Source organism: Hetaerina americana, unplaced genomic scaffold (genome assembly GCF_022747635.1).
Source record: "Hetaerina americana unplaced genomic scaffold, ioHetAmer1.1.p SCAF_3, whole genome shotgun sequence".
NCBI classification, from domain to species: domain Eukaryota; kingdom Metazoa; phylum Arthropoda; class Insecta; order Odonata; family Calopterygidae; genus Hetaerina; species Hetaerina americana.
In genome coordinates, this window is record NW_027286874.1 from 18826431 (window position 1) to 18852099 (window position 25669).

Below are 25669 nucleotides of genomic sequence, written 5' to 3' on the forward strand. Positions count from 1 at the left end.
ATATATTAGGTAAGGGTAGAAGAGCTCATCTAGTACTAAGCCCAATGGCGTATGAATTTCATAATTAAGGGTATGCGGGTGGTTTCCTTTCTCTATGCTGCTTATGGTTTTCCAGGAAGATCTGGTGCCCGAAAAATCACAACCTTTGGATGAAGCTGAGGGTGCCCAGAGGCGTGCCCGAGGGGAATCAAACCCAGATTCTCTGGTCAGTATCCTAGCGCTCTACCTACTGGACTACTACAATGGTAACAAAATTCCAATATAGATTCGAGAACTCCGTTAAAAATGCATACGTACCTAAGTAAATCAATCCAATAACCCGAATCATAATTCATCAAGGATCCCTATCCCTCACTGATTTTATGTATTTTATACAACACCGATTGAAAGAATACTTTAATTAATATTATATCGGCAACAAAATACTTTATATAGCAATACAAATAGAAAACCAAATCGTTAGCAATTAACACTTCTTACTTAGTATCCACTAGAATCGAGTGCATTGGAGAGTTTAGAACCTACTCCCATACTCAAAAAGATGTGCTCCATACCAACTGATGAACCAACTGGTGGTACCAAGTGAACGAGATGATACATTATGCTAAGGTACAGAAATATCATTAGTTCTCATTAATCACGTGTTTTCCCTGAGGTGCAAATACATTTTCGTGGAAATAAAATAAATTTATATGTGCAAAAATCAGAGGGCGAGTCTAGTACCCCTTCTCGAAAATATCTTTCAAAATTCTGACAAAACGTTTAGGGGCTCTACCAATTTCCTAATATACAATGTGTCTCAAATACTTGAGATACTCTAATACTTGAATGGGGCCTATTCATAATGTTCACCAATCAGGAAGGGGGTATAAATGGGGAACCACTCTAATTTTGGACCCGTTGCTTATCAGGAATTTGATGAATGAATATTTTACAACCTAATGATGCTTAAAAAACGATTATTGGCGTCAACTGTGTAAATCTGGATTTTTCATCAAGTCAGACACGTATTTCCTTCGAAGTAAGTTTCCCACAAGTATTAAGTAAATAAATGGGAAACAGTTATTAAAGATGCTAGATGTAGTACTTTTTCGTATAATGCTGATACGAAGCGAAATTAGTGCAGTCATTTGGAGTATGTACCGGAACATCTTTTATGATGGAAGATAAAGGTAATATGCTCCCCATGGATCTTTATAAGAATGAAATTGAGCGATATTTTATGAATATGTTTCTTTAATTCAGAAATTAAATTATGATTTACAAAACAGACAATTGAGCGTTACTCGTTTCTCAATTCAAACAATAATTCAACAGGGAAAGTTTTCTTTTTCTTTCTCGGTGGTATTATCGTTTTTACTAAGCCAGAGGAACGCGAATATGTTTGCTACGACTTTGAGGAGTGCTCTTCCGAAACCGTAGATTTAATTCAATAGAACCATCATTGAAATGTGTGAACTTGGAGAATTGAGAGACTATCAAGATTCCCAGAAAATCCCTGCTCAGAACACAAGTTACGAAAATATTACTCCCTTTGGATGTGTAGCGACCCAGTTTTCCCATTAATGAAATAAAGGTTAAATTAAAATAAAGGAGCCTCGGTCGATATTTTTTTAATTCATTAAAATCACTATATACTTACTGTATGCGTTTTATACATATAAAAATAGGCTTTTTTTTCCAGCTTGCATTTATCAAAACGCATAACCAATATATGCTAAGATATCTTTAAAATTACTTAAAGACTATCAACAGCATACGAAAAACGCATGGCGAGAAGTTCAAGATGAAATTTAAGTTCTTATCTTAAATGACAGAAAAGCTACAGACTAAAAGCAAACTTTGGACAACTTTCGGATCCGGTATCATATGAAATTTACGTAATTCATGACTATTATTCGGGGTATGAATTAAAGTATAGAAAATCTACAATAAAGAATCTTTAAACAGATAAAACTATCTCAACGCCGCTATTTTTCAAAGAACGCTACACAAAATGAAAAATCAACATTTTAAAGACTTATTTGTGGACCGAGAAATATCGAATGGAGGCGATAACCGGCAAATTACTTTTTTTTCCTTTTATGACACGGACATGGCCCAAGTGCATCGAACCCTCCATCGACGGGCGCCTTTTGCAAGGAAAAGGAGATAAAGCCTTTGATAGGAATAGAGGGAGAGGAAAACGGCCCCCCACCCTTAACCACACCGTTTTCCACCCATCTTGTGGTTAAGTATGTCCATTCCCCCGAGGATTCGATCATTTCGATTACTACACCCCTTGTAACAAGACGCTCGCTTCGAGTGAAAAGCCACAGTGTTTGCGAGTGCCAACGAACCGGTACGGCCCCGGTAAGAGAAGTGCCAATTTTTTCGCCAGAAAATAAGGAGAACGTAACCGAAAACCCACGGGCAAAATACAATAAATGGGCATTTCTCCTCCGGGGCATTGGTATAGGAGAGAAACTAAAAATTGCTTCGATCTCCTCTAAGTTAACTTCGAAACTCCTGGCAGCGAATGGAGGAGGGATCTCCGGGGAATGTTTGAGAGAGAACGTGTACACGGTTGGTCGCCGGTCGAGCCGCGGGACAGTCCACGCCCTCCTGTGATATCTCAGCAGCGTGTACCGACGTCCACACAGAACCGGCTGACCGACCAACCAGCAATCTACTTTTCTCTTTTTCTCACTCTCTCTCTCTCTCTCTAGTTCAACCTTCATTCTCCTCCGTGGTGCAGATGATTAAAAGGATAAAACGCTCGCCTGTCTTGTAATTCGAGGCCATAATGGTGTGCCTTGCGGACACGCCGGCCGACGAACCGCCCTTAAAACCCTATCCCCTCCTGCGGGAGAGGCGGAGAAAGAGAAATTGCACGGTCCCGGAGACGACGGCTACGGTTGTGCGTGTTTCTGCACACGTGGGGGAGAGAGAGACGGGGTTTGTAGGGACGGAGTAGTCCAGGGAGCGAACGATTTTTTTGCATTAAAAGGAAACAAACACAAACGGGTGCGAGCCACGTTCTCCCCTCTTAAAGTTTGTCGATGATATCTAGACTTTTCGTCGCCAAGGGCGGGACAGAGAGGAAGCTTGGATGCAGAGAAACCTCAAAGCAGAGGAGGAGGACCAAGGGAGAAAAGGTAACTGGAGATGAATGGTCGCTTTAGGGAGAGAGGGAATTTAAAATTATGGAAAGGCAGAACCTGGATATCTTCCTGGGTGGGAAGAGGGAAGTAGGAAAGAGGAACAAGTCACACGACGGTGGTGCGGTACAAGAACGAAGTCGACGAGAACCCCGGGAAAGAGCCCTCCTTTAATAGAGGTCATTTGGAAGTCGGTGGCCGATGTTTTGCTGCAGGTGCGACGGGATTCTCATCGCCTTTTATGCTTCCCATTCCCACTTCTTTTTGACTTCCGACCATTTACTGGTCAACGATGCATGAGAAAAAGAGGATCCATAGAAGAAAAAACCGAATATACGAAAATTACGAAAGCCGCCGCGACGCCGCAAAAACTTTTTTATTCACTTAACTTATGTGAATTATTCATAGTTTATTATTCAATATTGTCTACTGAGATTTTATATTAAAACTCACATATTGAGTATGGAAAAGAATGCTGTTGGAGATTCAACGCGTGAGGATAGACCTATTAGGTTCAATGCAGCAATTTCAGAGTGTAAAAATAATTCGCCTTAAACGGGATTCGAACCCAGTTCCCTCGACGTCCGGCCGAGTGCTTTACCGAGTTAAGCTTTCGAGGCGTCTTCTAAAGCTCTGAAATATTGGTGTTCTCATCGCCTTTTATACTTCCCATTTCCTCTTCTTTTTGACTTCCGATCGTTTAAGAGTTTAGGAGACGACGCCTCAATTGCTTAACTGGCTAAATCACTCGGCCTCGATATCGAGGAATCCGAGTTCGAATCCCAGTCAAGGCGAATGATTTTTACACTCTAAAATTGTAGCATTGAAATGCATATTAGCAGATGACTCCGATAAAAGTTACTGTTGCGGCATATCCCGCAGTTTGTTGGAACCTTATAAGTTATTAAAGGCAGAAATAAATTTTATATGCATCTAATATGGCGGAAAATTTGACGAATCTGAGATGATTTATGCATAAATATATTCATAAATAAATAAATATACATATATATGTGTGTATACATATATATATATATATATATATATATATATATATATATATATATATATATATATATATATATATATATATATATATATATATATGTGGGTCGTGGTAGTCCAGTGGGTAGAGCGTTGGACTGCTGACCGAAGGGTCCCGGGTTTGATTCCGGGGCAAGGCACTCTTTGGGCACCTGCAGCTCCACCCAAGCTATGTTATTTTTCGGGTACCAGATCTTCCTGGGAAACCATAACCGGCACAGGGAAAGGAACTGTGTGAATTTCACACGCCGTATAGGGCTTAGTTCTGAGTGAACTCTACCATCACCTACCAAACGTTCGGGTTGATTACTGTGTTTATAGTTATATATATATATGGTTTATATATATATATATATATATATATATATATATATATATATATATATACACACACACATATGTATATACATACACACGCGAGGGTGGCCTGAAAAGTTTCCGACCTAACAAAGATACAAGACATTTTTTCTGAAATTTTCTGAGTCGGGAACGTTTCAAACCACCCTTGTATATATTATGCTCATTAAATACAGAATCATTGGGTAATTTACGGTAAATACATAAAAATCAATAATAAGTTTTCAGTTTATAATAATCACAGATACTATATGCCTATATATATGTGTGTATATATATATATATATATATATATATATATATATATATATATATATATATATATATATATATACATATACCTGTATGTATGAGTGAGCACGCATGTGTTTTTATTGGGTTTCATCTCGTTGAAAAGAGGAACTAAAACAATTCAGGACCCTATTTTCAATTTCTTTGCTTAAACCTTGATAAACGATTTCCAAGGTTTTATTCCAATTTTTTGAGGTGTCACAAAGATACAGAATAATTTGAATAGCCAATAATAAGTCTTATCTGACAGAATTTAAGGCGGAAAGTAAATCAGTGTTTTCTTCAGTACCTCACAGAAGAAAGAGATTGCATAAAAACAGATTTAATTTTATTTCAAGCAAAATAAAAATATTATGAGAAAAACTAAATCAGTCTGTAGTTTTCCGATAATAATGGTGACTGTATCATTCAGCCTGCCATACCTGTTCCCAGCAATTAAAAATGTCAAGTACAATGTTCACACAGAAATTATAGATCAAATTTTTAGGAGTTATTAACTTCCGCCTGGGAATTATAATGTATGGTTTATGAAATGGTTCTTTTGACTGAGGATATAACCTATGGTAAATGTGCTATCGAATAATCTTATCTTAGTACTTTTCTAGGTAATTTCCTATACGACCCATCCCCCCAATTTTGAGTTCCAGGGGTTGATGTGCTGATGAATCAAAGTATGAGGAGTAACAGATGAAGGAGCCTGGGACCACCGAACTATTAATTCACTAGTTTGTGTAGGTGTGTATAATATATATTGACACAAACACACACTACCCCTAATATGAGGGAAATTACCTCAGCTGTCGGTTACTCCCCCATTCACACCATTAATATATCATATTTCAACTGATAAACGGTATGCGTAAGATTAAATCCAATTCCTGGGAACCTTGCAATAAATGCATGTAAATGAAAATTCTAAGATACTATATGAAACGGAATATTTCACTGCTGTACTTTAAGGTAAAGGCATCTAAGGTAGCGTATTCGTACCTACAATCTTCCAATAGCGTGACATAGGTCCTTTAAATTATTAACTAAGGGCTATATAGCATTTATTCCAAGATAACATTCACGAACTATGCTAGTTAAGTATATATTTCTGTGATAATCATTGTTATCATTGAATAGTCAACTGTTAGCGTTAGGTTTTGAATACACTGGGCAACAACACAATTCTTTCCCTCTTCTTGTGTGTCTCATATGATTAATTAATTCAGACCACTGCTAATTTTTCCATTTTCTATCACCTGCAAAAGGCCCTTTCACCTTTTCTGTGGCATTTCCTATTCCCAACTTAAACTGGTCGTCTGACGTATCCAGTCAATGCAGCTGCTTCCTGGGATCAACTTGAAGGCTCTCTTACAAGTATAATTTATTTTTACGGATAATTCTGCATACATTACTGCTAAGGACGGTAGCGCATGAACATCATTCCCTATCCTTTAGATTAAAATAACGTAAAGGCTCATCATTTTCGCCTTAAATTAAAAAGCAGACAGTCCAAATTAATGCTGGAGATAAAAAATTATATGTATGTATATATATATATATATATATATATATATATATACATATATATATATATACTATATAATAGGAAAGGAAATCATGATCTCTAAAACTAAAACAGGAAAGGATGAAGGGTGGAGAGAAACCCGGCGTCGGTATTAGCCTACTCTTAACGGAAGGCGCCAAGGGGTCGGCAGCTTAACGTTCCATCCGACGGACGGCGTATTCACCCAAAGTGCCCTCCAAAAAGTACCTCCAGTAGCGATTGAGATACCACTAAAAATATTCGACGCCGCCGGGAAGCCGGTACGATAGCCACCGCAACCTCTCGATCCCCAAGAATTTAGATATATGTATGTTTAAATAAAAGTCATTATTTCCATTTATAAATCCATTTAAAATGTGAAAAAGTAATACTTAACACTATGCTAAGTATAATACATAAATATAAATACATGTATACTTATATAAATAATAATGCTTAAAATAAGTGTATTTTAGAATATTAAACCTCTAGGTAATCACCTACTTTACATTTACTGTTTCAAAAATGAGTGTTATGAGAGGTTGCAGAAAATAAAATCTCACTCAATTTGTCATATTAAAAAAGTATTTCTTTTTTAAATTTTGACACAATTTGGGGAAGAATAATTTCAGTTTCCACGTAAAAATGTCAAAACAATACTCTCACATATGGTTAACCAATGATGAAATGTATTTTAAATTGATCGAGGCCCAATCATTCCAGTATTTTCTTAAGTGAAAACGCAACTTACAGTTGATGCCCGTTGTCTAACCGGTAACAACTAAGCTAGATAAAATTACGCATCCCCAACGGCGCCCAAAATAAATCTCTTACTAAATATTTTGTCATGAATTAAGAGATACCGCTAATTCTTTGGGAGCTACCCAGGATCCCTTTAGTGTTTAGCACCCAAATAATCAAAATAAACAAATTGAAGAGTGAATCTGCTTCCCTTCTAATGCCTTTGAACAACCTCCGTTTTAATTCACCAGTGAAAATCCATCCAAAATATCATGATGCACGTTTTGCTTACAAGTTTACTCGGTAGCACCAACGAGTTCATTGGAAATTCAGTGCGATAGGTATGGGATGAGAATCAATACAAGCAAAATAAAGGTTACTGGATTTCGAGAAAGAGAAAGACTTAGTTAAATATTAAAATAGAGTTGATAAACTAGAGCAGGTAGAACAGTTTGCCTATCTCAGAAGTGTTCTGGACCAAAATTGTCAAAGTGGTATGGACATAAGACGGAGAATTTCCTTACATAAAGAAGCTTTAACAAGGACAAGGGAATTCATTAGAGGGATGTTGATAAAAGGCTCGTCAAAACTTTGATATGGAGCGTGATTTTTCACGGCGCGGAAACATGGTCATTGATTCAGGATAATAGACATAGATAGGAGTTTTATGAAACAGGCCAGTGGAGAAGGATGGAAAAGGTGAGGTGCAATGAAAGGAATACAAACGAGGAAGTTCTAGATATGGTGGGGTAGGAAAGGGGAATGTTGCGTGAAATCCAAAGGAGGCAAGAAGATGGATGCAGAACATTTTGATTGTCAATTGGATGTTGCAGACTGTGATGGCGGGGATAATGTTAGGTAAACGAGGGAAGGGTAGGAATAGGACAGGTATGTTGGGCAGAATGAAGAGAGGAATGAAGTATGCGGAATTGAAGAGGGATTGATTGTATTTTTGGATCTCAGGTTGTATTTTGTTAAGAGAGGCAACGGAATTGTCGCTGTACCGTTCGGTAGCTTGTGTCCATCCAAAGCCTTACCGGTAGATTACCGATAACAATGTGCTTAGCTGAAGACTTAGGCCGAACTTTCTCATTGTGAGAACGCTGTTTTCTACATCCTTCTTACATTGACGAGGAAAAATAAAAGATAGGGTTTCACTCAAATAAATTACTTAGTGACTAACCGCACCATTTGCCAACGCCCTCCTCCGTAAAAACGCATCTCGTACTTCATCCACCTCCTATTGTACCCGCCATTACCGATCCCTGTCTTCACTGATGCGCTTTCATCTTTTCCTTTCCTTCACTCAATCTCTCGTCTCCTCCTTAAACGCTCCCCATCTCTCTCTCTCTCCTCTGCGTCATCTCCTCCGAGTGAAGAAACCTATCCCTCTTCCACCGTACCACGCCTCTACCTCCCTTTCCGAAAAGCTACAACCCACCCGACTCATACACACCCCAAGGTTCCCTCCCATCATCCCAAGCTCTCAGCCACCCTTGCCGTCAACCCCTTTGCAGAGGGAGAGAAGCCATCCTTTTCTCCTTAGCTCCCGCCTAACGCGCACCATCTCACCCACACCCTACTTCCTTTTCCTTCCCCACCGCTCCTGACTACATCTCCCACCCTTCCCTCAACAACCGCCCGTCCCTCCCTAACCGAGCCACCGCGACCTCCTCCACTCCATTCATCAAGCTTATCTCCAGCTTTAAGCGCCCCTGTTCGGGAGCTTTGCGAGCAATCGATCCTGGATCCCTCTATCCGGGACCCCTTCCGTCTCGTTCCCCCTCTTTCTCTTCTCCTCTCTCCTCCCCCCTCAGACATCGCCCCATTCCTCCGACCACCTTTCCCAGCCCTCCTCAACTTTTACGCTTCCTCATCCTAAGCATACAGCACCGAAGGACCCCCTAGCTTCAATAATCCGGCAATACCCCTACGCCCCTTCTCCTAGTTTGCTAACAACAAGGACAGTGCATTCATCCCAAAAATCCGTCGAAAATCCTCCTCATTCATTACCCAAGACGTCGCCTTGGAGAACGAAAAGCGTCAATACACATACCCTCGATGATGAGCCTCGCCACCCTTGATCACTCGGAAAATCGCCACCGGAAGGTTTTCGATTACGGAATCAAAATAATGTGAGGGGAATGAGAAGTCATCATGGTCACGCTGTCTTGCTAAAAGAAGTCGTCCATAAACGTTCCTAAAACGTTTGCCAAGGGTCTGCAAAAGGGAAAGGAGCAGACACCTCCATTTGACATATGTGCCCGAGTAACAACCATGAACATAAGAGGGTCAATAGCTCCTCCACTCAATACATATTTTCAAGCTTTTTACAATTAGCTCAGCTCTCGACCCATTTGTCAACCTTTCAACTTTTAATATCAAATAAATTGAATATGCCTTCTATGTTAAACCTTTTCTGACAAAGTGCTATGTAGGTTTCAGTGCAGTTTCCTAATAGATACTTGTTTTGGGACTTGAAGTATTCAACTTGAAAGTTGGTTAATTGAAAGAAAATTGAGCATTTAAATAATTTGAACTTTGTTAATACCATGACTTTAAATAATTAAAATCTATTTACGTTCATATAAAAATGGATTTTGCTCAGGATTTCCTCTAATTTCCCTTAATAACCAAATTAAGGTACCGCTTTCCATGTGGTTCCGAGAATACATTTTCTACCAAGCATGACATTAGGTGACTAGAAATTTTGATTCATTTATTACTTCAATTGAATGTAAAGCAACCTTAATGCCATTTTAATGAATTTATACAGTTAAAATATAATAAAGTATTTTTAAAGTGTAAACGCTCTCTTTAGGTCAAATATTCATTAAATTATTGCAATATATTCCCAGTCGTCAAAACTATCGGGCTCTGATTTCATTTCGTGAATTACACAGCGCGGTTAATGCTCTTACTTCATAAGTAGTTGCCTTCACGTCGAGCAATGTTTTTACTGGCTCCACGACGGAGATGGATGACTAAAAATCCTGCATCGACGGTACCGGTAATGGTGTATATCCAACCGAAAGAGGGTATGGAAGGGGTCAGTCCGGGTCAAGGCAATCTTTCTGAGCCGTACACGTGTGGTGGACGCGGCGACAATAGACTCTAAAATTCTACAGCCGAGAAGATGAGACTAATGGCAAGGCAACACCAATACAGAAATAAGCGTGACCTAAATGAAAATGTAAGGGAATCACACGAAAAAAGCAGTCAGTGTACGGAACCTTCCCCGTAATGGAAATTTAATAAAATTAAATTAAATTCAACCTCTTGTCTATCAAAAAATCATCTAGGAGAACTAAAACATTGCAAGTCATTTTCTAAAATTTAAACTGGTAATTGAAGCTGCCTGTAAACTATGATACAATGTTTTCGTATCGATTTGACGTTTTATTAAGAACCTGTATTAAGGTGAAAACATTGGGCTAACCAAATAAACTTACAAATTACGCAACATATTTACTGTAAAAATTAATTCAGCTCTGATGGTAGGGTAAATTAATCAATCTAAAGGATATTATTAAAACTATTTTTAAAATACATATTTTCCTTTTATAAGAGTACTGTTGAATTGAAATGGAGGTAGGTACCTACGAGAATTCACTACATTGAGTCTATCCGTGAAAAACATTTTTCCCCTGAATTCAGTTAATGTAATTGCATATGTTTTCTCTGAAATGTTTTTCATGCATTGTATATGAACTAATCCAAACAAGTTTCCATCAATACCCCCAGGAAAACCAAGGAAACAACACATGGAGAAGGCAAACGAATATTACTCTCGTGATGACTGTAGAGGGAAAAAGAAATTTCATAAGTAGAATCCGATCCATAACCGAAGAAGGTAATAAGAGAGCGGAGGAAATATTGAGAGTTAGTGAGATGTTAACCGCAGTGATAGAATGAAAGATGAAGTAGGTAGAGTAAGGATGAGAATGGCTTAGCTGGGCTTGTTTGACATCATGAAGGCGGGCAGAACGTACGAAGGGCTGAAGAAGGAAATAATTAGGAGCAAACAAGAAACCCACGTGAAATGTATCATTGTTAGTAATAACCTCCAAAACCCTCGTTTGATTGGCGAATTACCTCTGAATTGAATTATGCGGTCAATATTTTGTCGCCGGTCAAGAATTTTATCCACACTCCGATGGCTGAATATTTCCCATTCCAACTGCCCTAAAGACTTACCAAGTTTGCATCCCGCATCGCAAAGTTTGCATCCTACCATGCCTAGATGGTGATCCGCGGAGGATTTTGGTTGTCAGATGACTTGCAGGGAAAAAATGAGTTTTTAAGACCTGGCGGTGGACTGTTTATAAATATCAGAAACGTTAAACAAATACAAGAAGAAAGGAAACCAAGAATGGAGGTGTAGTCCAGGGTGTTCAAATGAAGGCATTTAACCGCTGCTGCTGTTTTGATAGGCTTGGAAGCGAAGATAAAGGAATGAATGGCGAATAAAAGCTCGGCTGGTTATTATAAATTCAGAAAGAGACGTCCTGAGCATGTTATGCAACATAGTTATGCACGCAAATACTTCATATATACGCTATGCAAAGCTACCCATCTGATAATTTCAATCTTTTATTTTTCCGAACTTTGAATCTTTTTCATTGCAACGTAATGTATAACCGCCACGCAAGTCCGAAGTCCTTCAAAAACCACACCAGCATACACAGTGATGCTCTGGGAGACCTTATGCTGCCTGATTACCCCTTTCAATAAGACATTCTCATGAAAGAATCTATTTTGCCCGAAGAAGCAGTTTCAGCTACTTTGCAGTGCCTGGCTATTGGAAACATATTTAGGACCTAACATATTCTAATAGGATTTTTAAAAACCCTGTCGAATTCGGCGTCAATACCGTAAAATAATTTATCTCAGATTTCGATCGCGAAAATTACAGACCAAAAGCTGTGTCAGAACATTTTTATAACCTTTGCCAATGCCCTCATTGCATTATGGATCTGATTCGGGCCAAGAATTGCATATATACAGATTTCCTCCCCGTATTATTCAATCAATGCCGTCACCTGTTCACTTTACCACGGATTTCCTAACTTGTTTCCATAAATCTTCTCAAAATAAAACAATTTCGGCACGAAATTATCACGCGATGTACTGATAAAAAATGGTAATAGACAGTAATAGACAACCATCAGCAATGCACGCAGGATAAGAGCACTGACCTATCCCCAAAATTCAGCAAGGTGGCAATCAGAGTAGCGGGCAACATTCCGCGGAAGAGAGCGCACACAAGCAGCAAGCAGGATTCCACGCAAGGGATTCATCAACGGAAAACGCACCAAGTGAACTGGACTGAAACAGTAAGTGAGCTGTGCGTTCACATATTAAACTAACCGTCGTAGTGATTGCTGAGGTTATTTCACTAATACAGGCACTGAACACAGACGACCAGCTTCCACTTGACGTACCTGACAATGACCTCGGCCAGCATTTGTTGAACCGGGTTATCCTCCATCCATCCATTTTTAATGCTGGAACGAAGTTAAACCTGCCTCCAAAATACTCCATAAAAGCCACACATAAATGCTCTCTCTTGCTCAAGAGAATTATGAGTGGCAATACGGTGGCAACATTAAACTGGGAGCTCGTAAGGCGTGAGAGTGAACCCTTACGAAGGAATCCCTAGCGATCCCAATCGCAGAGGGTGCTACATAGCGAGGGCGCCCTCTTTTTGATTAAATATTAAACCATAAATAGCACATATTTTACAAAAAAACCTTTCGGGTTGCATTAATCACGTTAGAAGAAAGACATCTCTCCCCAGACCACAAAGAAGAACTGACCAAAGGCTAAAGCAACCGAACCGGTGGAGGCATGACTCTGTTTATGTAGATGTTTCGACTACTTCAACTAATAGTATAAACGGGAGTAAATATGAGCACGCCTACTCTCTGGCCGAATACAGCGATTGTCAAACACAACAATTTTAGCTTAGAGCATAGCGTATGAATAGTAATATTAATTTAAACAGATTCACACTATCATTCCAAAGAGCTAAACATAATGGAAATGAAGTCTAAATTGATGGTTCTTTAGTAAGGGCCTGAAAAATGCATCTGTGTGGAATATTGCGAAGTATAGTCTGCAGAGAAATAATTTCCCCAACCCCTCATATTTTATTGAAAATCTTGATGCTATCACCAATTTTCCACAGAAAATCTCAATAAAGTGTTTGCTGGAATGCCAGGTAGTGCACTGCAAAGATAATAAAAAACCATAAACACAGTAATCAACCCGAAGGTCGGTTTGGTAGGTGATGGTAGAATTCACCCAGTACTAAGCCCGACGGCGTGTGAAATTCACTCATGCAAAGATAATACCAATGCTAAAATATCATACATTGAATGAAAACTACTCTATTTCAATCAGCAGGATATGCATGGGTCGTTCTAATTGACATGTCGTTCTTAAATAAGAGTGTCTATGGTAAAAGGCTCTGGTCCGGAAAAAAACTCAATCTACTTCCTTAAACCGTCCCATCTCTACCAATTGACTCCGTCTGTTGTCGAATAACCAAAAGATACTCCAGACCTAGCTCTAATTGAGTCTTGCGACTACCATTTCAAGACGTGGATGGACTCTTTTTAGTCACACAAAGTAATGGGAAGAAGACCTTTCCGGCAAGACTAACTCATCCAGGAATGGAAGCCATAAATTAATTTTCATGGAGGAACTTCAGTTCCACTTAAGACCAAAAAAGTATCTATGTCACCTTGGCTGACACCCATGGTTTCCTCGAAGGAAAATAGAGATTTATACAACCCAAAGAACTATCGCCATATAATTCGTGTCAGCACAGTATGTGAAGTATCCAGCTACATATTTATAGATTTTATCTAGAATCATTGGAGAACTCATATGCCAAAGTACTACTTGTAACCTATCAATGATCTGAGTTACAATTGTACCGTATTGCAGCATGTGATACTCATAATCCTAATGAAAATCTATCCAGACTTCTAATCTGGATTTAATGTTTGTCATTAACCTTGGAACCGCGCTTTAGACTTAAATTTGCAAGCGGACAGTTTCAAAAGATGTTAGAGTATCATTACAAAACTTATCGAAACATATTTTTCGCTGATAGTGAGGCTTATGAATATCTCCACAATCTCCTGCGTCGAATGCAAGAGGAGTATATTAAATTCTTAACTGACGGGGAAGAACAGGTTTTCTCCAGGAACATATTCGCGACCCTCCAAATCCTTGACACAATTTACTGCATAACATAGAATGTCAAACGATTTTTCCAAATCCAGGCAGAGAAACGAGGAACAAGATGGCCGTACATATTAGTCTTCATCCGAAATACTGCCATCAGAGTGTGTCTTACGAAGAAAATCCAACACTGGTATGAGCAATGCACCAAAGATCCTGGGCTTACAATGTATATTTCTATGGAAGCACTCGTATGTAGCTAAAGCTAACGAACGTGATGGCATGAGACGCAGTACGTATCGCCGCAAGGAGGTCGTCCGCCTGAACTGAAGTCCTCTCCTGTCCCGTTGTACATCATATTAGCGTATATCCACAGTCTCAATTCAGCTCTATATGTTACTTCTAAGTACGATGTAATTATGGTATCGACGTGTGACGACGCCCATGCAGATGCTGAACCCGTCGATGATAAAGAAAAATTTAAGATCTAGTGGAATCGTTCCTTCTCAACGATAAGGCCTACCAAGAAACCTATTTTTTTTCGTAATCACCGACTAAGCTACGAATGCCGTGGTCCTCAATGAGTTTCTAGTTCCGGCTTAAAATAGCATGGATGAGTAGAAAACGAGAAAATAAACAATCAAAATAGCACTGCTACATGAAGTCAAATGTGATCACTCATCGTAGACGTGCTCTATGGAGTCAGAGACGATATGATATGAGTCAGAAATGACAACTAAGAAGTGTGTACCAGCCTGCAGTGCGAAAGCAGTTGCACTTGCTGGGCAAGGAGCCCTGGAGCATACCCATGATCAAGGGGCCCCTCCCTCTGCTTAGTGCGCATGTCCAACGGCAGAGAAACACCTATCTGGAGGCAACGAATCCAAAATCCACTGAAAATGTGGTCACCGCGATACATTGTCCCACCCTATTCTAGATCAATCACCACGGTAATAAAACCGGGTACTACCCGGAGACTTCAAGACGATGTGCACAACAAAAATAATGAGAACATTTAGAATAAGTATTCCAAGAAAAATGTCGTCTGGATTGCACAACTTTACAAACTTATGCAAATCCTTAGAAAATACTATTTTAGTCACCAATAAAACGCTTTTTGAATTTCCAATATCAAATTCTATTGTATTACTTATTTAAATTAGAATTATTAAAATAGCTAGTGTAATTACCTTTTAGCGTATTTTAATAGTTTTCTTTTCGCTATTTGTTTTCAATCATTAGTATTAATAAAGTTAACACTAAATATCTTCAACGTTATTATCCTACAGAGAAAAGACAAGCCTAAGAGTTCTTTTGCTGGTCGAATATCGGCTAAGCTGACCTTCAACATTATCTCACAGACTTTTTTCCTCCCGAAAAACCCACTCATCATTAATTATTTCATTCCCACAGAATCAAAGCAAAGTCAAGGTCTCTTTCTTCCAGGATAATCATTTTATTCACTTTATACATGTCTATCATACTTCTAAGTTTTCCTGCGGCCTCTGTTGATGTTTCACTTTTTTAAATCTCGAGTTCTGCACTTATCCATCTCCCTTTAACTTCTGCCCACGCATTTACTGTGCAGTAACATAAATTAAGAGGGTAACATGAATTATTTTCTGCTATCTGCTCTGGATGTTACCATCCACTCCTTCCTTTCTATTCTCCAGAAATATCTAAGACATCAGTTGATGCAATGGATAAAGCTGACCATATAGCGCTCGAAAGCATCAGAGGCTACCTATATCACCCGCTGTTACTCGACCAACTCAGTGAAATTACACCGACTTTAGCTGGATTCGTATAACCACAGTCTACGCCAGGCAGAGGCTCAAGGAACTGAATGAGATGCTAGGGCGGAGTTGGTAATAGAAGGAGTTATGCTGAGAAAATTAGTGGATGGAAATAGTCAGGGGAAAGAAAGGGGGAAAAGGGAAGTTTGCCGAGGTGAGAGGGTAGAGAGAGGCAGAAGGATGGGGATAAACATGGTCAAAGAGTGCGCGTGGTAGGGGTGACGGATGTGGAGGGAATGGGGTGGGTGACTGAATCGGTTATTGAGAGGGGGATGGAAAGAGAGAGAGTGGGAAAATGGGAGGGAGGGATGGATGGAGATCGGGATCCTCCAGGATCTGAAATCTACAGATAAGGGAAGCCATTTAAAGCTCCCTCCCTTACTCCTGCCCCCCTCGCCGATGCCCTTACTCCCTCATTCCACCGTCCTCCTCCGCCCACGGACCAGGCTTCCCCATCTCTCCAACCCCCACCCCAGCAAAACTAAGCCCTCACTTCCAATTCGGTCCCATGCTAAATCCCCTCTTCGGGGCCAAATGAAAACTCAACCGGGGGAGAGTAATGCGAATGTGCGCATGAGTGTTTTGTTTGTGTGGGTGTGCATGAAAGTGTATGTGAGTAGCTCTTTCGGGAGAGATGCGCGTGCGTGTGTGTGTAATGGGCGGAGGGTCCGGGCCCGTAGCGAGCACATTCGAGTAACTCGCCCTCTTTTCAAAATCCCATATTCCCAGCGATTCCTCTTAATCCTCCTCTGCCAACTTCTACTCTCTTTGCTTCACCCCTCTCCTGGTCCGCAGAAATCTCCCCTTGATGTCTGATTCCCCCCAGCAGTCCAGCCGCCTGCCCATAGATCTCCTCTGTCCTGGCCCGTCAGTATATCATTTTTCTCTTCCATCGGAATCGAACTCATATCTCACAGTCAGAGACCGTTTCACATAAACTTGACCAGAATGCAGAGGTCATATGTATAGTACACCGTAATTACACGAATTTTATGATGCTGATGGGAATCGCGGAGGCTAACGTACAGGCTTTCCACCGAGGGTCCGAGTTCAAATCCTGGAGACAACAAATATTTTTCAGTGGCAACCCGATCCCTACTTGAGGTGTTTGTGGAGAGCACTTTGAGTGAGTACGACGTCCGTCGAATGGGACGTTAACCTGCGGACCCCTTGGGCCTTTCGACAAGAGTGAACTAATACCGATGCCGGGTTTCTCTCCACCCTACTTTTCCAATCCATCCGTAATGGCGCAAATGACCTCAGCTGTCTCTCGCCTTCTATAAAAAACTACTACTGCTATGATGCTGATTCTTCAACGTTTCATGAGGAAATTTCAATTGTTAATCCCTTGTACTTTGACTTAAAAAATTTCGCTTACGATTGCATATTTTACCAGATTCTAGCAACTTCTTGTAGTATCTGGCGAAGGTCTTGATCGAAGTTTTAATTTTATCTTTGATTCGAGAACAAGGAACAAAGTAGATTTCTATTGAGTTTTCGGAGACATGTATATGCGGTAGCCATAAGACAGAGAATTCCAGTTTTGAAAATAAATACATTTTCTTAAGAAAAATATTAGAAAATATTTGCAATGAACAGGAACGCCAAAAGCGTTTGCGAAAATAAATGCTACGGTGCAGAATAGTTTTATTCATGCTCTCCTGTTATAGAGGGTCGTGTTTTTAATTTTAATTCCCGTATTTTTTTGCGCTAGCCCTAAAATATTTGGACGAAACTATGAATTCTATCCAATGGAATCCAAATGCCCACGACAATGTTGAAAGTTACCAGAAACATTATAGGTATTATAACATTAACTTTATAATGTCACAATTCATTAGTTTTATAAGGTTTTTATAATTTGAATCATCCAAATTACCACACAAAAGCCAAATGAGCGTCTGATTCTAAATTTACAAAATGCTTTCAATCGCATGAATTACCCATTAACGACTTTATTCATTCTTTCATTTATCATAAATGAAAGAATAAATAAAAAAGCGACTGCAATTTAATGTCCTGGAAAAATAATGAAAATTGAATAAAATGCATTATCGGAAATGTGATAGCATAGCAAATTCAACCGAAGGGATTAGTGAATAACGACAAAATAAAACTTGTAATTCTACAAAGAATACTATGAGGAATTACAAATTTTTATTTTGATGGTATACATCATGGAACAATTTCACAAAAGTTACCACTGAAACGATTAATTATACGAAGGAGTTGGGATCAAATCTACGTGACGCCTCTTGACACTCCGCGCTTCAATCAAGCTATGAGATTTTTATGGATATCAGACCTTCCTGACACGCCGAGCTTCAACCAAACTATGAGATTTTTATGGATACCAGACTTTGCTGACAATCGGTAGGCAGGACAATGAAAGAAAGTGGCCTCCTGTCCTCATTCGTGAATTTCATACACCATTAGGCTTAGTGTAAGGTGAACATTACCCTCGATTTTCAAGCCAACCCTCTGTTTTGGTTATGCGCTATCATCGTCTGATTGCATCCTCTTTATATACACCATAGTTACTCTAAGATTTAACAAATAACAGAATGCTCCCTATTTGTCTATAAATTTTTCTTTGTAACATACTGCTAAGATGAAATCGAGGTATCTGAAGAAAGCAGGAGCTTCCATCAAAATTCAACATCAGTGCCCGACCCATAAGTAATTCTGATGGGAGGCTTTCCATATCTTCGTATGTCAAGCAACCTTTGGCTGCTATTGCTTCTTTGGGGAGTTGGCCAAATTGAAAGCCGGATTGGTGTCGTTTAAGCGCACTGACGACGATGTCTCTTTTTCAGGGACGTAGGCATATGTGGCTGAAATGATGCATCAGTGACGACAGCCCCAATGATCAAAGTAGTAGTATTATCTTTGCTTCCATCTGCGTCTCACTTGCATCCGGAAACAAGGAAAAAGGGGTCTCAGAGGCGAATTCCAGCCAGATGAATGCACATAACATCTATCAAAAAGCACGACTTGAACTACACGAATGTTATTTCAGGTCGTTAGCACCAGATATTCATGTAAACCTCATCTTCCTAAATCATATGGTCACCAAAAGGGAGAGTTATAAGGCTCTTCAGAAGCGCCATTAAATGTTCATTTAATGTCCCCTTTTTGAGAACTATGGAGAAAAAAATACTTCTTTTGCAAGATGGTATGAAAATATCACTTTTGTAGCTATTCATGATCATCTACGTAGATAAAAGTAATACAAACTGATTATATTCAATTCTAAAAGAAGTCATAATTGATTTTTTATAAAATTCCTGATAAGGTTACTTTGAGGAATAGACTTGAAATAATTAATGTATTTGGATTTTTTATGAGAAGCGTCGACTTGAAACTAGATGTTCTCTAGTTAGTAATGCTATATGGTTAGATACTTGATTCCTTGGGCCAACAGCGATATAGCCGATGTTTCTCCGAAGATAAGGACGAATGAGTTAGAATACCAAGCTTCCATAAGAATTTTCAATATTCAAGGAACACATACTTGTATATGTATCCAGGGGGTGGAGCGTTCGACTACTGACCCGAGGGCCCGGGTTCGATTCCCGGGCCAGTCACTCTGGGCACCTGCTGCTCCACCCAAGCTATGTGATTTTTCGGGTACCAGATCTTCCTGGGAAACCGTAACCGGCACAGCGAAAGGAACTAGCCCCCATACCCTGATTTGAGAATTTCACACACCGTCGCGCTTAGTACTGGGTGAACTCAACCATTACCTACCAAACCGACCTTCGGGTTAATTACTGTGTTTATGGTTTATATATATATATATATATATATATATATATATATATATATATATATATATATATATATATATATAACCAAAAACAAGGTAATTAAACCCGAGGGGCGATATGGTAGGAGTCGGTAGAGTTCACCCAATACTAAGCCCACCAGCGGGAGAAATTCACACATCGGGGTAGGGAAGCCATCCTTTCTCCCTTTCTCTCTCTCTCTCTATTAGATAGAGAGAGAAAGGGAGATATATATGTATACACACACACACACACACACACACACACACACATATATATATATATATATATATATATATATATTTTCACAAGGAAATAGATACAAGGAAAATGGATAGGAACATACATAAAGGGACGAACACAGGAGAGGTGGGGAAGGCGGAATCAGGCAAATCACGAGCGTAAAAATATTTCCATGCCCGGGATATTTCCTTGACTGGGAAATATTTTTACGCTCGTGATTCGCCTGATTCCGCCTTCCCCACCTCTCCTGCTTTCGTCCTTTTTATATGTTTCTATCCATTTTCCTTATATCTATTTCCTAGTAAATGAATATTTGTTTGCCATATGGCCGGATTTCGTGTATGTATATATGTGTATATATATATATATATATATATATATATATATATATATATATATATATTATATATATATATATATATATATATATATATATATATTTCCATACATATACGCACACACACGCCTGTATATATTTAAGCAGGAAATGTCTTATGCACTGTACTAAATCATTCTTTATTTCAACATATTTTTAAATCAACTGAATCCGTAAAAAATCTCCTCTGTATACTTTTAGTTGCTGTTTTCATTACAGAACTACCGCCAAACCTTCCCTTTCACTCTCCTGATCCCAGTTGACTTTTATTAATTACGTTTTCTAAACTATCTTCACAAGCACTACTACTTACTAATGAACCCATGAAACTTTCCTTCGAATTACTCCCAAATCAGTTGAGTAATTTTATTGGGATATTATCATTTCCGATTGCCTTGTTCGAGTTCATTTCCCCCAGTACTTTCCCTCTCACCAATTGTATTCTCCAATCACAATAGGAACAAATAATTATGCAAAATTTCAGGCACATTCTTTCAAAAAATATGCTCATAATGGACAGAATTCTTTATAATTTCGTTTTATGACAACATATTAAATATTTTTTCATATAGAAAGTGCATTTGGTGGTCTATCCCTATCGGGCCATCTTTCTGAATACGTCCCAATACTCCTATATTATGGATGCCTGAACATTCATACATACCTAAAGGATAAACGCAAAATTTTGTATTGCGAATTAAAATGGTAACATCAAATAAATACGTTCATAAAACTCCAACAAATACAGAACGCAGTGCAGTCAAACCTATTCACTTACTCCCACGACGCATACGATAATGTTGAATGTTGTCGACGCTCACTGTCCATTATTTACGGCAGATCAATTATTTCCTTTTTTTATGCACTTTCCACACCTAGATAATTTTTAAGCGGCCACATAAAATCACAATTTTATCGACTTCACTGCGATAAAGACGAGTTGGAGTGCAGACGCATTCATTGTTCCATAAATAGCAATTAAATCATCACTTTGCTCATTTTATTATTATAAATCTTCCACCCAGTTCTCAATCCTCCAAAAGTGCCCCTCTAATTAGTTCCCAGATACACTACGTGGAAAGTTCAAATTGATGTAATATCTCAATTTAAATTATGATTTTTCATTCTCTCGTTCAGGACCATCTTCTGATTAATTTCAACAAGTCGTCTCCCCATGCATATGCGGGGTCTCACCATGCGTTCTAATAATAACCTATTTTTTTTATATTCACAAATGGGATTAAATTCGAATACGAATGCATCGTTCAAATCGTAAAGCATGATCTCGTGTACCAATTACTCACCTATTCATAGATAGATCGTTCCTTAAGTCTTCTTCTCAGGTCAGTATTCAAAATAATTAACTGCTCGTTACAACGACCCTGTTCGATCACCGTACGAGTATAGTTCCAACATTTTAAGAGCACCACCAAAGTGTTACTAATTCAATAAAAGTTATATTCTTAAAAAAATAATGCTGATGGTACAACGAGATACCAACTTTTTTTCTACCTGAACTGCTTTGAGTTCACAGTAATATTATACTAACCGAGCATTTAACCTAAGTAGTTGGTAAATAAGAATATATATATATATATATATAAATAAATATATATATATATATATATATATATATATATATATATATATATAATGGGATTATGGGTAACACGAATGGTGATTTTCTATGTATAAATGGCAAATTCTTAAATACTGCGGAGGTGGATGTAGCAAAAGTAACAACCTAAACGGAGTCATCCGCTAATATGTATTTTAAATGCAAGATTTTCAAAGTGTAAAAAATGTACAGACATCTCACAGCTAATTTTGAAATTTACGTGTCACTTGCTCTGGCTAAGAGATTTATTTGTAATTATGAAACATCAGCTTAACACATGAGATAGCAAATTCAAGAAATACCAAAAATATTAGGAAAACCGAGATGAAGGAAAACAAAAAATTGAAATATATTAGCCACTTAAAAAAACGCACACTTTATAGCATTAGAACAAGAATCACAGTACCAGAAATAAAACTCGACGTCGGCATTCGAACCAGCGACACCGGCGGCAGGTCTTGCATGTTTATCTTGCAGAGTGAATATGTTATTCGGCAGAAACATTTTCTGCCAAACAAATATGTACATAAATTGTCGATTCATTATTCAATAATCTATTAATTAAAAATAATTGGACGAGGAAGCCGTCACGACGTACAGGCCAACGTTGGTATCGAGGCTTGGAATTTGGGAGATATAAGATGTCTTGTCCTGCCATCTAGCGCTTACTAAATAACTACGTCCATTCCCCACCACTACAGAATCTACCGGGAAATATAAAGATTATGAAGTGCCATTTTTACTTTCAATCATTTGTCAGTTGCCAAATCTCTATAAAAATTTTTTGAAACTAAAAACTTAATAAGGCATCTTTATTGAAATTACCTTTAACTCTAGAATTCAAAATAACTCTCAGATAAAAGAGAGTTGAAATTGATCGGCACTGACTTTGGCACATTTTTCAGAAAGGCCTATGCAGAGAAAAGAAAAATAGGAAAGGTTACTGGAAAGAGAGGGGAGAAAAATATATAATTTGATCATTTATATAATATTGGGAGGTATTAATAGGCGTTAAAGTTGGCAGAACAGGAACAACAACATAGAGAGAACGGTTTAAATGAAACTTGTCCTATGAGTAGATTCATTACTGATGATGATAAAAGGAATGCGATGTAAGAATATGGTAAGTGGGTAAATGGAGACTTCATTGAGGTAATAAGGCTCGATGGAATTGAAATTAGTGTAGATATAAGTAAGGAAAAATACCTCATTTAACCCAATGTTACACTAAATTTGGTGCTGAAGAATCCCTGTCTATATACTTTTGGTCCCATCGATTAAACAGCTATTTCAAAAAAATACAATCCACTTTCCCTATTTCTTGAGAAATTTATCAAATTAACTAGTTTGACAAATGCAAATAATATAAGCATTAAAATCCGAGAGAATTCAGAAATTAGTATTTAAATTTGTACTCAGATGGTCATTACTGCACTCCGAACCAAAAATTTATTGTAAAAGAAATTCAGAAAAACATATCTTAAATTCATAGAGAAAATATTCCCAGAGGATTTTGAAAAGGAAATTTATCAACGCCAACGGGACACCGCTTACTCATCAAGCATTGAAAAATCCACACGTAATTCCTTCAGCCAAAAACCAAAAATGCCCACATTATTTGGGTGAATTACGTATGAAGATAAAGATGATGAACGATTCAGGGTTAAAAATCCTTAGGCAGGTCCACACATTTTTCCAAGGGGGTGTGCTTGATCTCTCGTGCTAAGTCTGTGAGCAGCGTTACAAATTAGCATACTTTAAGGGTGTTTGTTGCAAACGTAAAATAGGTAAGAGTAACAAGAAACTGATTCAGCACTTTTTGTAATTTCATTCTAAATTCACCAAGCATAAAATATATAATTTATCCATTTCATTTTGGAAAATTTAAATTATAGTGAATTTTTCAATAACATTTTGACTATGGGGTGTGGGATGACGACACACATATGTATGACGACGTGGGATGACGACGTCATAATGTATGGGTATTCAGAATGGCCTATAGAAACAGCGCATTCGAAGAAAATCTTCTAATTAAACTAGGATAGGAGTTCGGTTAGGACTAGGGCAAACGCAGGAATCCTTACTTAATGCTTATAGGGCGAGAATAGCACAAAATGTGACATGACGTCAAACGTTAGCGCAAGCAAATAGATACTCAGCTCTTGACTCACTTTAGAGTGACGATAATTGACTTTGTGAATGCATCGAGACATTAGGATAACTCTTAACCCGACAGTCCCAAATTTTACAAACATTTCTCACAGAAGTTAATATTTGTTTCGGAACACGAAAATCAAATTCAGTCATTCTTTCATAACGATTGTATCATTAACTTTAAAAGGAAGGCATGCATTTCATTGAAAAAAATCTTATCAAATCTTTATTAGATTTTCAGAAAAATCCTTAGGCAAGCTTGCCTATAAGATTTTTGATGCAACGAAAAAGAGCATCCCCTCTCCCTCTTTAAGATGCAAATGTATTTTATGCACAAAGATGGTCTAATTCCATGGGCATTGACCGCAAAATAGCTATATATTTTCGGTCCAAAGAAAACCAAAACCTAAATCACTGCCCATAATGTATGCTCAAATTTTTTAAGCGAAAAGCCTCATTCACTAGTGGAGAAACATGAATAGTAAAAATCCAGGGAACTATAGCTCGAACTTTATATACTACAACATCTACACAATTCCCGAAAGCCGTCAAAGAGGAGTTACTTTAAAGTACGCGTCCCGAGGAGGGAGTCTGTAAAGAGCGGGAATCTGCTCGCCTTAAGAGCAACAAATCCGTCGTATGATACTTATTCAGTTTAAGGACACGACCTCTTGGATTTCTCCGAGTGGAATATTGACGAGTTTCTTCAGACTGAAGGAAGTCCTCTGCTTCTCGAACCTACACAATACCACATATTACGAATTCGACTACTCTGTAAACGCAAAATAAATATTTGAATGGGGCTCAGTTGAAATCAAGAGAAATATTCAAAGGGCAAAATAGGATCTTGCGTAAAAAGGAAATATCACCATGTCGAGTCACCACATGAGAGTGTGGTAGGAATGCGAGAACACCAACACTAATGAAACTGGTGATGACAAAAGAAATGGTATAATGCAATATGGTCTTTCTGTCAAAATTTTAGAAAAAATATACCTTGTATCCATGGCTTTCGCCAACCATGCAAGGGGAAAAAGATCATTTAAAGTGTTAACGCTAAAATGTATTTCGCTTAACTAATCTCTTTTCTCTTGATCCGCCAACAGAGGGTTGGTTCTTTATTGATTTTCTCCATTTTATGAGAATTAAGCTCGAGTGCCTATCTTAGTTTGTGGCTAGGAAAACAGCCATTTAATGGTTCTTGTTGTTGTTTTTTGCTTGGTAATTTGTGCCAATTATGACGGGTGAAAGGAAGAGGTCAAAAAAAAAGTTGCAACAAAAGTACTTGCACGACAAAAAATTTCTAGCACTTGTTTTAATCGAACCACCTTTGGGCTGGAAATAAAATTCACTTGCATCAATCGATTCCTTTGCGGAGACGAGCAGTTAT